Source organism: Equus asinus, chromosome 6, assembly GCF_041296235.1.
Source record: "Equus asinus isolate D_3611 breed Donkey chromosome 6, EquAss-T2T_v2, whole genome shotgun sequence".
NCBI lineage: Eukaryota > Metazoa > Chordata > Mammalia > Perissodactyla > Equidae > Equus > Equus asinus.
Window position 1 is genome coordinate 65,579,607 of NC_091795.1, and position 13,190 is coordinate 65,592,796.

Sequence of the window (13,190 nt, forward strand, 5' to 3'; positions counted from 1 at the left end):
AAAGAGGCAGGGTTCCACTGCAACTTAAGATGTTACTTGATTAAATAACCAATGTCCACAGCAGCATTATTCACAATAGTCAAAAGGTGGAAACAAGCCAAGTGCCCATTAACAGATGAATAGACAAAGAAAATGCGACATATGAATACAGTGGCATATTACTCAGCTTTAAAAAGGAAGGAAATTCTGACATGCTACAACATGGATGAACCTTGAAAACATTATGCTAAGTGAAAGAAGCCAGACAGAAAAGGATGGATATTGTATCCACTTACACGAGGTGCCTAGACAAATCCATAGAGACAGAGAGTAGAAGGGAGCTTACCGGGGTTGGGAGGAGGCGGCTGCTGGGGAGTTATTTAATGAGGACAGAGGTTACATTTGGGATGATGAAAAAGTTCTGGAGGTGGATGGTGTTGATGGTTGCACAAAGATGTAAATGTACTTAATGCCACTGAACTGCACACTCACAAAAGTTAAAGTAGTAAATTTTATGTTATATATATTTTACCACAATAAAACAATTAGCTTTAAAATTTTTCTTTTAGCAGGGCTGGCCCCGTGGCCGAGTGGTTAAGTTCGCGCGCTATGCTGCAGGCGGCCCAGTGTTTCGTTGGTTCGAATCCTGGGCGCAGACATGGCACTGCTCATCAAGCCACGCTGAGGCAGCGTCCCACATGCCACAACTAGAAGGACCCACAACGAAAAAGACACACTATGTACCGGGGGGCTTTGGGGAGAAAAAGGAAAAAATAAAATCTTTAAAAAAAAAAAATTTTTCTTTTAGCTAGGTATGAGAAAAAGAAACAAATACTGAATTTTGCAAGGGAAAACAGGCTTTTCCATATCTTTTGTTTTGAAGGTCTCTTCTCTTCCTACAAATCCAAGTTACTGAAGCTAATTTTATCTCAGTTCACGCCAACCCTATAAATATCTATTTACATGCTCAATTCGCCTCCAGGTGTCTTCAGTCTTGTTTGATATTTTCAGAGAAGGAAATGCCTGCCCATTCTTGGACGCACTTTCCAAAGATTGGGGTTGAGGAGGAGAAAGGGTTCCACGTCTAGGGAGTTCAAGTGCTTTCCAATAGTAAACAGTTCTTCACACAAGCACTAAAGAGTTGTTCAATCGTTGACAGGTGTAAAATGCAACATTTGCCCCCGTGAGATAACCGCATTAAAGTTAGGTGCGCTTTCCTAGAAGATTCTGTAAGCCTTCAAAGAATGTGATGATTCACTGTTCTCATTTAACCAATGACACTTAAACAGCCCTATGAATCATTTGATCAGATAACAAGAAGTTTTTTTCTTTTAAATGTTATTTGCATTCCTGACATTCCTGTTGTTTTGTAAAGTGACATAGCAGCAGTATATGGTACAGAGAAATGAACTATTTGATTTTGAACAAGTTGCTTTTAAAAATGAGTAAATCCCAATACCCAGCTCATTGAATGCATCCAATAAGTGGCATCTCTCATTATTACTAATTATGCATATTGTGTACTTTTTAAAAATCAAAGGAATTTATCTTTTATATCTTGAAATTGCTTTATCTCAAACACATAAGGATAATTTTCACAACAGGAGCTAATTCTTGAAATTCAGTTACTATTTGGGGAAAAAACAGTGTGCAAAAATACCCACAGTTTTAAGATAATTTTAAGTTATAAGAAATAACTTTTAATTATAAATTCTTAAATTCTAAGTGTACAATCATATAAATGCAGAAAAACTCACATCATATCAATATGCTTTCATGACAGAAATGTTCCATTTCAACTTCTCTACATTTTATTTAAAATAACAACAATGCTACTTTGAAATTCCAGAACATATAAACTAGAATCTTTTAAAAAACAATCTGGAATAATTATTCTGTCTCTGGTGGGAAGTTTTTTTAAACGATAAAAGTAACTACAAAAGAAGATTGCTTGAATTTATTGAAAATTTTTGAATTTATTATATTACAAAACATACTAACTGAAGATCATATGACAAATTGTGAAATATATTGGTAACAAATATGCCAAAGAACTTATGTCTTTAACGTTAAAGGTATGTATATTTTGTTAGACAATATGTATACCTATATGAAATTTCATAATATCAATTTAAAAATATAAATTTCAGTAGAAAACTTGGAAAAAAGAATATAAACAGACATTTCACACAAATCAACTCCCTAATATCAGAGAAATAAACAAGCATTTTCAATCACAATGGCAAAGAACTTCTAAAAGATAATAGTGCCGGCAAGGGTCCCGTGTGAAGTGACATCATAATTCTAGAAAGTAATGTCACAATGTGTATCATGAATTTTAATCCTGCCAGATTTTAAAATAAAAACTCCAGAAAAATAAAGAGTTGATACTAAAGAAGGGATTAAGTCAAAAGATCAACTGAACAGATTGGATTCACCCAAAATAGAGCCCTATACAGAAGGGAATTTAGAATAAGATAAGGCAACATTTCCCATCAGTGAGGAAAGGAAAGATTACTTAGTGAATGATGTTGGACGACTGGATAGCTATTTGGAAAAGAAAATAAAGCTATACAGCTTACCTTATTCCTGACATCAAAATGTTTGTTTGGTTTTTTTTAAAAGATTTTATTTTTCCTTTTTCTCCCCAAAGCCCCCCAGTACATAGTTGTACATTTCTTTTAGTTGTGGGTCCTTCTAGTTGTGGTATGTGGGATGTTGCCAGAGCATGGCTTGATGAGCGGTGCCATGTCTGTGCCCAGGATCTGAACTGGCAAAACCCTGGGCCACCGCAGCAGAGCGCACGAACTTAACCCCTCGGCCACGGGGCTGGCCCCCAAGATAAGTTTTATGTGGATCAGATTTAAAAGTAAAAGTAAAACTGTAAAAATGCTAGACAGAAATTTGTGTATTTTAAAAAAATAATCTTGGAGTTAGAAAGCCTTCCTAAACGTAACACAAAATACAAAACCTAGACCCCATAAAGGAAAAAACTGGTAAATTTTATTCCAAAAATTGAAAACAAACAGAACAATCCACAAAGATAAAAGGCAAATGGCAAGCTGGAAGAAAAGATTTTCACAAATATGACAAACTAATTTCCATAATATAGAAATTGATTATACAAATTAACACTGGAAAATAGAAAAATGGACAAAAGATATAAACAGTTGACAGAAAAAAATACAAGTGGTTAATAAACATGAAATGTAAATTTCACTAAAAATTAAAGACATAGAAATAAAAATAAAAAGGATATACTACATTTAAAGTATAATTTTGGCCAAAATGAGAAAGTTTGATAATACCCAGCATCAAAACATCAAAATAGGGAACCAGCACTCTCATACATTTGTGGTGGGAATGTGAACTAGTGCAACCTTTGTGGAGAACAATTTAGGAGTATATGTCAAAATTATAAATTGCATAACCTTCAACTCTGAAACTACACTGCTAAAACTTTATCTCAGTGATGTAACCAGTAAGAAATATGCACAAGGATGAACACTGCAACAAAATTGGAAACAATCTAAATATCCATCAATACGGAATTATCTACATAAATTACGACATATTCAGACAATGGAATACCACATAGCTCCTACAAAGAACAAGTTTATTTATCTGTGCTGATAACAAAAAATGCTTAAAATATAGTGTAAAGTGGAAGAACTGTTTTAAAACAGTATGTGCAGTACAATCAGAATGGTGTGGGGGAAAAAAGGTACATGCATGTGTGTGTGCATATTGAATCTTCAGCTAGTGGTTGACTGGAAACTGAGAATAAGAGAAGGATGACAATAATCCTTGGACTTTTACTTTTCACTTGACTCTGACCAACTTAATTGCCCCAGCATATATGACTTTTGTAATAAAGAGAGGGGAGAAAATGTTCATTTCCTTTAACTCAGTAATTCCAGTTCAAAAAAAATCTATCTTAAGGAAATAACTCAAGACAGGGACAAAAATTTATGTATAATAAAGCTTATTAATTACAGTGTTATTCATAATAGCAAACATTGGAAACAACCAAAGTGTTCAATGATACCAGACTAACTAAATAAATTATTGTACATCCATGTGATAGAATATTAGTCATTAAGCATATTTTCAAAGATTTTTAACGACATGGAAGAAATCCCACATTAGCATGTTGAGTGAGAAAATGCAGGATATAAAGAAATTATCCCAATTATGTGAAAAAAAAATTCATACATGTTTGTAAAGTCCTATTAGAAAACATGTTTAGTGTTTATCTCTGGGTTCTAAAATTATGGGTGACATTCATTTTGTACTTTAAACTTTTTCAGATTTTTCTAATTTTTTTGTAACAAATATGTGTTACTCGTCCATTGGAAAAAAATTATTTAGGGAACCCCGAGTTGAGAGTCTACCTAGAACTTCCCGTCAGGTGGTAAAGTTCCGTATAAGGTGACTCCTAGCAATAGCCACCCAAAATTTATAAACATCCCATATCTAAAAGAAAGAGAAAAAAGCAAACTTCGAAAAGCAGAAAGAAAACATGGATTCACTGAAACACTAGAAGGAAGAGGAAGTGGGCAGTAATCTGGAGAAGATACCTACAAAGCTGAGAATTCCAAGCCAGTACAAAGGTATCGGTATTACTTACTTTCCAGGAGATTTAAAACGAAATATTGATTGTAGAAGCCAAACACACTACTGTTTAAACTTGTAAACACGAATACGGAAGAAGAACACTAAGGAAGCTTTAAGAGCTAACTCAGATAATCAGAACCAAGAATCAGAGATAATGAAGATAAACTCGCTCAATAAACTCAAATTCCAAGTGAGTTACACAATCACGATAATAGAGCAAAAAAGAATAAAATATCTAGAAAACAGAATAATGAGGAATACCACAGGAGCCAGAAACATCTTGCAGTTATAGAAAGAAACATATAGAAAGCAGCAATCAATGAAAAAAAAAATACATATATACAATGACTTTCAAAGCCATCATACCATAAAGACTTCTACTCAGCAGCAAACCCAGCAAAGTGACACATGGCATGTAACCTGTCAGAATTGTGAACATTTACAATAGAAGAAACATTTTCCATATTTTATTGACCTGTTTACAGCCTCTGTGAGCTAAGGGTAGGATCTGCAGCATAGTCACCTTTAAGCTCCCAGCATCTAGCTCGGTGCCTGATACATTATTAAATGAATAAAAGAATAGTCCCTTAAAGATGGATAGACCTAACCCTATGCCAAAGAAGCAGGAGGCGGAGGAAGAGGAAGAGAAAGTGGAAAGTATACTCTGCACAAAAACATAGATTTTTATCACTTAGTCAAATATTCTTACCTTGGTACAGTTCAATGAGTGAAATTTTAAGTCAGAAGAAGTGAGATTCAAGCCGTGCCTCTACCACTTGCTCTCTGCTCGATCTCAGACAAATCTGCCAGCTTCTTTAAGCCTCTGTTCCCTCACTGTAAAATTTAATTTGGTTCCAGGGTTAATGTTATAAATATAGTCTAAAGCAAAATGGTTTTTAAAACAGTTCCAATTAGAGGGAAACAGAAAAATAGATTTGTCCCAGGAAGAGAGAGAAGTTCAACTTATATAACCATTGAAATGCAAGAATATTTAAACACGTTTTTGCCGGCAGTTAAACTATTTTAAAACATTTTGATAACCAAATGTGACAAAACAAATAGCAAAAGAAATGTTAACAGGACATGAAACTGTGACAAATGTCACAATGAAAATTTACTTTCCTTCACATATAAAGAATTAATGCAAACATATAAAATCAATAGCTAAATTACATTCAATAAAAGATTAAAAGAGGGGGCTGGCCCCGTGGCCGAGTGGTTAAGTTCGCGCTCCGCTGCAGGCGGCCCAGAGTTTCGTTGGTTCGAATCCTGGGCGCGGACATGGCACTGCTCATCAAGCCATGCTGAGGCAGCGTCCCACATGCCACAACTAGAAGGACCCACAACAAAGAATATACAACTATGTACCGGGGGGCTTTGGGGAGAAAAAGGAAAAAAATAAAATCTTTAAAAAAAAAAAAAAAGATTAAAAGAGATTGCAAAAGATATATATGAAATTAACATCACATAAAAGTCATTGCAGGAGAGTACCTTCTTGATGAAATTAAAAAACACAAATTAAAACATTGTTAAATTCCATGATAGATTAATTGCATTAATTAATTAATTGCCCAATTAATGGCATCCCTGTATCCATGCCTTTTGCCCCATAATTTCTTTTCTTTTTTTTTTTTTTGAGGAAGATTAGCCCTGAGCTAACATCTGCTGCCAATCCTCCTCTTTTTTTGCTGAGGAACACTGGCCCTGAGCTAACATCCGTGTCCATCTTCCTCTACTTTATATGTGGGACGCCTACCACAGCATGGCTTGCCAAGCAGTGCCATGTCTGCACCCGGGATTCAAACCAGCGAACCCCGGGCCACCGAAGTGGAACGTGTGAACTTAACCGCTGCGCCATTGGACTGGCCCAGCCCCATAATTTCTTAGTCTCTGCCACAGTCTGGGCTTGGACATGTGGTTTGCTTTGGCCAATGAAACAATAACAAACTTGACACACAAAGAGGCTTTAAAAAGTGTTTGTGCATTTCTGCTCCTCTTTTGGACTGCTGCCATCACCAAGAGTTTACACCCAGGCTAGCCTGCTGCAGGATGCGGGAGAGATTTGGGAGATGTGCAAGAGTGTGGGATCTTCCCATCCAGGGGCTTCTAGACCAGCCAGTCCCCAGGCAGCCAGCCAACGGACCACAGATGCTTGAGCAAGCCCAGCTGGGATCAGCGGAGCCTAGTCCAGGTCAGCCACACAGCCTCCTCAACAACTATCACGCCAGGGAAATTAATAAATTGTTGGGTTACTTTTTGGGTGTGGCCTTCAAAAAACAGCTTTATTGAGGGATATCTGACATAGAATAAACTCATTTAAAGTATACCATTTGATAGGTTTTAACATGTGTGTACACTCATGAAACCATCACCACAATCAATATAATGAACACGTCTATAATTTTCAAGTTTCCTCCTCCTGCCCCTTTGTACTCTTTCCCTCCTACCCCTCCCTACACCCCCAGCACCCCACTCCCCACACGTCTCCAGGCAACCACTGATCTGCTTTCTATCACTATAGATTAGCTTGCATTTTCTGGAATTTTATATAAACAGAATCATACATAAAGTATGCACTTTTTGTCTGGTTTCTTTCCCTCAGTATAATTATTTTGACATTTATCCATCTTGTGTGTATCAATATTTCATTCTTTTTTATTAGCGAATAAGCTTTTTTTCTTAGAGCAGTGTAGTTTTACAGAAAAACTGAGCAGAAATTACAGAGAGTTCCTGTATACACTCCTCTCCCCCTACTCCCACAATTCTTTTATTATTAGCATCTTGCATTAGTGTAGTACATTTGATGTACAATTGATGAACCAATATTGATACGTTATTAACTAAAGTTCATAGTTTACATTAACGTTCACTCTTCGTGTTGCCCAGTTTGACAAATACATATGTCATGTATTAATCATTACAGTAGCATATGGAATAGTTTCACTTTCTTAAAAATATCCTGTGCTTCATCTATTCATCCCTCTCTCCCCCTTGTACCCATGACAACCACTGATCTTTTTACTGTCTCTATAGTTTTGCCTTCTCCAGAACGTTGTATAGATGGAATAATACAGTATAAACCTTTTCGTACTGGCTTCTTTCACTTAGTAATATACATTCAAGTTTCCTCCATATCTTTTTGTGGCTTAACAGATCATTTCTTTTTAGTGCCATATAATATTCCATTGTCTGGATATACCACAGTTTGTTTCTCTATTCATCTACTGAAGGGCATCTTAGTTGCTTCCAAGTTTTGGAAATTATGAATAAGGTTACTCAAAACAATCAGGTGCAGGTTTTTGTGTGGACATAAGTGTTCAACTCATTTTGGTAAATACCAAGGAGTGTAACTGCTGGATTGTGCAGTAAGATTATATTTTGCTTTGTAAGAAACTTCCAGGTTGTCTTTCCAAGTGGCTGTACCATTTTGCATTCCCAACAATGAATGACAATTCCTGTTGCTCTACATCCTTGCTAACATTTAGTGTTGTCAATCTTTTGGATAGTAGCCATTCTAATACAAGTATAGTGGTATCTCATTGTTGTTTAGTTAATTCCTTTTTATTGCTGAGTAGTATTTCATTGTATGAAAATACCACTGCTTATAACTGAACATTGGGTTTTTTTTCCCCCAGTTTTTGACTGTTATAAACAAAACTGCTATGAACAGTCATTTAAAAGTCTTTGTAAGGATATAGCTTTCTTTTCTCTTTTTCTCTTCCCTAGGAGTGGAATGGCTGGATCATACGGTAGGTATATGTTTAACCTTTTAAGAAACTGCCAAACTATTTTAGAAAGTTGTACCATTTTACGTTACCTTCAGCAGTGTATCAGCATTCCACTTCTTCCACATCCTTGTCAGCACTTGCTATTTTCAGTCTGTTTAATTTCAGTGATTCTAGTAGGTAGGTAGCAGTATTTCACTGTGATTTTAATTTGTATATCCCTAATGACTAATGATGTAGAATATCTTTTCAGTGCTTATTTGCCATCCACACATCTCTTTGGTGAAGTTGATGCTGGCAATCGGCTAGGGGATCTCAGTTCTCTCCACATGGACCTCTCTGTGTAGTCTCTCCACATTGGCTACTTCGGGCTTCCTCATAGCATTCTGGCTTTGTCCCAAATGTGGGTGTCCCACTTGAACAGAGAAAGCAAGGCAGAAAATGTGTCTTTTTTGTGACCTAGCCTCAGAAGTCACGTAGCACTTTTTTTTATCACGTTCATAATAGTTTACATCATTGTGAAATTTAAGTTGTACATTATTTCTTGTCTGTCACCACATAAGTGTTCCCAGCACTTTTTTGATTGTACTTTACATACCAAGCTCAGCGTCCATGTGTGAAGGGACTAACAAGTTATGACGCAAAGGACATGGATAAAGGGAAGCCATTAATTGGGCTACTAATCCAATTAATGTCTCATGTACCTTAGCAACGTTTTTTTAAATTGTGGTAAAAAAACCACACAAGATATACCATCCTAACCATTTTAAAGTGTACAGTTCAGAAATGCTAAGTATATTCACAAGGTTGTGAAACCGATCTCCACAACTTACTCCTCTTGCAAATCTGAAACTCTATGCCCATCAAACAACTTTTCTCCCTCCCCACAGCCCTTAGTAACCACCCCTCTACTTTCCATTTCTGTGAATTTAACTGTAAGCGGAATCATACAGTATTTATCCTTTTGTAACTGGCTTGTTTCACTAAGCATAATGTCCACAAGGTTCACCTATGTTGTAGCATGTGACAGGATTTCCTTCCTTTTTAAGACTGAATAAGAGAGGCCGGCCCAGTGGTGAAGCAGTTAAGTCCACACGTTCTGCGTTGGCAGCTCAGGGTTCGCTGGTTTAGATCCCGGGTGCAGACCTACTGCACCACTTGGCAAGCCATGCTGTGGCAGACAACCCACATATAAATTAGAGGAAGATGGGCACAGATGTTAGCTCAGGGCCAGTCTTCCTCAGCAAAAAGAGGAGGATTGGTGGCAGATGTTAGCTTGGAGCTAATCTTCCTCAAAAAAAAGAAAAGACTGAATAATATTCCATTGATATATATATACCACATTTTGTTTATCCATTCATCTGTCAGACATTTGCCATCCAGACGAAAGACATCCATCTTTTGGCTACTGTGAACAATGCTGCTATGAACATGGTTGTACAGATACGTCTTCACGACCCTGCTTTTAATTCTTGTGGCTATACAGCCAGAAGTGGGATTGTTGGATCACACAGCAGTCCTATTTTTAATTTTTTGAGGAAACTCCATACTGTTTCCCATAGCAGTTGCACCACCTTGCAATACCATCAACAAAGCACAAGCGCTCCAATTTCTCCACATCCTCGCCAACAGTCATTATTTTCTGGGTGTTTTTTTTTTTTTATAGTGGCCATCCTAATGGCTGTGAGGTGATATCTCATTGTGGTTTTGATTGGCATTTCTCTGATGATTAGTGATGTCGAGCATCTTTCATATGCTTGTTAGCCATATTTGTTTATCATCTTTGGAGAAATGTCTATTCAAGTCCTTTGCCCATTTTTTAATAAGGTTATTTGATTTTTTGTTGTTGAGTTGTAACGATGTTTTAATTTGTATTTTCAACAGGCACTTACAGCACCAGGTGCAGCTGAGCTGGTGCTTCAGCCTGACGAAGAGACAAGTGTTTCTGTGTATCTCGGACCCAAGTTTGTGACAATCACAGCTAGGGGATTTCTGTGGCCATTATCAACCCAAAGTCATTGCTATTAATAGTAACACTTCACCAGTGTGCCTTCCTGGTGGCCAATCCACCAGACATTACAAAAAAAAAAACAACACACAAAGAAAAAAGCATAATTAGGTCCTTACGTGACATCATTGGCCAACAATGTAATTGAATCCACAGTGTAATGGGCTGATTTACAAAGGGTTTTAACCTTAGAGTGTTTCAATTCCTTAATGCTTAAAGACATTGTTCTCAAAAAAGTCCAGAATCACAAAAGAAACAATGACACATAATATCTGGTCTTTAACAAAGTTCTATTGAAAAAGATTACCCAACAGTTAAATGCCAAGTTACCTACCCTGTGACAAGTATTTCAAATTCAGACACACTGAGCTGTTCTGGAAAACTTGTAATTATTAGCATTGACAGCTATACTGCCACGAATAGTTTCGCTGCGAATTCAAAGAGCATGAATCACATGCTACTTTCAAAATGCTACAGTCATCTGAGAACACTGTGTGTTAGAACTTCATTGGAACACAAACATCATTCTTTGTAATCTACAGCCGGGAAATGTGGTTCTTGGATGTTGAGTGAATTCCTCAATTCCCAGGCCAGACCCAGCATTTCTGGGGGAGGCTCTATAACTCCCTGACCTTTAATGGATGCTCTCTCAGCCAGGCCTGACTCGAAGCCAGGAAATGTTTAGCACGGCTTGGGGCGGTGGGTGTGAGGGTCTCTGAGAACATCTATCAGAGGAACAAACATGGATAGAAAAGACACAAAACATGCCATATTTTAAGGACATTGCTTTTCCAACACCTAGGCATGTACATAAAACCATTGTGAATGTCTCTTTAAAATAAAGTTTCTCATACAGCACAATCTGTCAGACCACTAATCTCAGAACACTCACATAGAACTCTAAAGCTGTCAATGGCTCCTCACTATAAAGAGAACAAAGTCCAAATAGCTTAGCCTAGAAGTCTAAGGTACAAATACGTCCATACTATATTTCTTATCTTCTTTCTTTCTTAGTATCTCAAAATCAGGCCCGCTGCTCCAGTCAACCAGAGATGCTCCTCGTTCCCTCAGTGTAGACTATGAACACCTCATTCCAGACATTTGTTCCTGCCTCTCTTACAGGCCCTGCTCCACGGGCCCTGCCCCTACTCCCCAATCTCTCTCCAATGGACACGGATCTGGCCCTCCCAGAACTCGTCTGTGTTATTCATTTGTATATTCATCCTTATAATGGCAGTTGTTTCAAGGTATGATTCCATTTGCTTCTCCCACCCCAGAAGACAGAGCTGTACCTATTAGCACAGTGGGTAGTCCAGGGCTTTGCCCAAGGTCAACATTCAGAGTCTTGTTGGGGAAAGAACCTTGGAGATCATCTCCAGGAAGGCTTCTCAAACTTTAACCTGCATATGAATCTCCTGGAGGTCTTGTTAAAATGCAGATTCTGATTCAGTAGATTTTGGGCAGAGCCTGAGATTTTGCATTTCGAATCACTTCCCAGGTGATGCCAGTGCTGTGGTACCTGGACTGCACCTGCATGAGGCTGTGAGGGCAAAAGCCCACAGGATTGAGATGGTACACATAAATGAGCAAGTGGGCAGGGTGAGATGCAGCAGAAGGTGCTGGGGATGGTGGTGAACCAGAAGGCTCATGCTCTGTCTCAAGCGGCAGCAGCCGCTCAGCTCCAGCGATAATGGAGAATCAAGATTGACACATCTATTTTTTCCAGAGAAGCTGGAAATCTGTATTAATATGTAAAATTTCCCAAATTTTATATGTGGGCAATTATTTCAAAGCCATGTTTGATTGAGAGAATCTGTACAACACATCCCTAATGATTTAAAGGGCCCATGTGTGACTGTATAATACTCTGTCTTCACTCTTTCTGAAGTTTTAGCTTCTCTCTACACCAGGCTTTATCTATATACCAGAGTCCTTTAAACTAAAAAAAAAATTTTTTTTTTAAAGATTGACACCTTAGCTAACAACAGCTGCCGATATTTTTTCCTGCTTTTTCTCCCCAAATCCCCCCATTACATAGTTACATATTTTAGTTGTGGGTCCTTTTAGTTGTGGCATGTGAGACGCCACCTCAGCGTGGCCTGATGAGCTGTGCCATGTCCGCACCCAGGATCCGAACCCACGAAACCCTGGGCCACTGAAGCAGAGCGTGTGAACTTAACCACTTGGCCATGGGGCCGGCCCCCCCATTTGTTTTTTAATTAAAAAAAAATCTGTGGCTTAAACAATAAATATTTGACCTACTAGTTTGTGTGCAATTAGAACAAGGATTCCCAAACTTTGGGATTTTATAAGCAAGGAAAATTCCAAAAAAAAATTGGAAACTAAAATACGGTACCAACATTTTATTTTGCTTAATAAGGATATTAAAAAATAATCTAGTTTCAATATCTTATTATATGAAGGACACTGCAACACCAAAACATGCGAGAAGAACATACTCTTAGATCAAAGGACAATTGTTTAAGTAGAAGAAATGGTAGCTTTATGGGAAAACTATGCTGTCCTGACTTTTCTAATTTTGTGATGGACAAGTGCAAACTTTGATTCAAATTCTGATGTTGGGGAGCCATTGATAATCTAATCTCTTCTATTTACAGGAGAAGAAATTAAGATGCAGAAAGACTATCTGACTTGCTCATTGTCTCATGCTTTAGTGGCATAGCCAGTGCTCTGCATTCTTCTTGCTGGTAGAGTTACAATTTCATGTAATTCATCTTCACTCAGCATAGTCAGATGGGAAAGTCTTGGGCCAATAGACATGGGTTTGAATCCCAGATCAGCAAGCTCTAAGCTTCAAAGTCTTGGGTAAATTATTCAACCTCTTTGGATGGATCTCAGCT

The 13,190-nt window shown here is 37.6% G+C and overlaps 1 protein-coding gene across 6 annotated transcripts in view; it reads right to left on the minus strand.

Annotated features, from left to right (window-relative positions):
• Positions 1-13,190, minus strand: part of SLC3A1 (solute carrier family 3 member 1) — a 52,356-nt gene that overhangs the window by 33,937 nt on the left and 5,229 nt on the right. For 2 of the 6 annotated variants that reach the window (XM_044772339.2, XM_044772338.2), the window contains exon 3: positions 5,306-5,430. The exons of 1 other annotated variant lie outside the window; for it this stretch is intronic. The gene's annotated coding sequence lies outside the window, so the exon portion shown is untranslated. Of the gene's footprint in view, positions 1-4,609; positions 4,724-5,305; positions 5,431-8,413; positions 8,737-13,190 lie in introns of those variants that run through there. 3 more of the 6 variants (XM_044772337.2, XM_044772344.2, XM_014833468.3) reach the window with 3 other exon arrangements.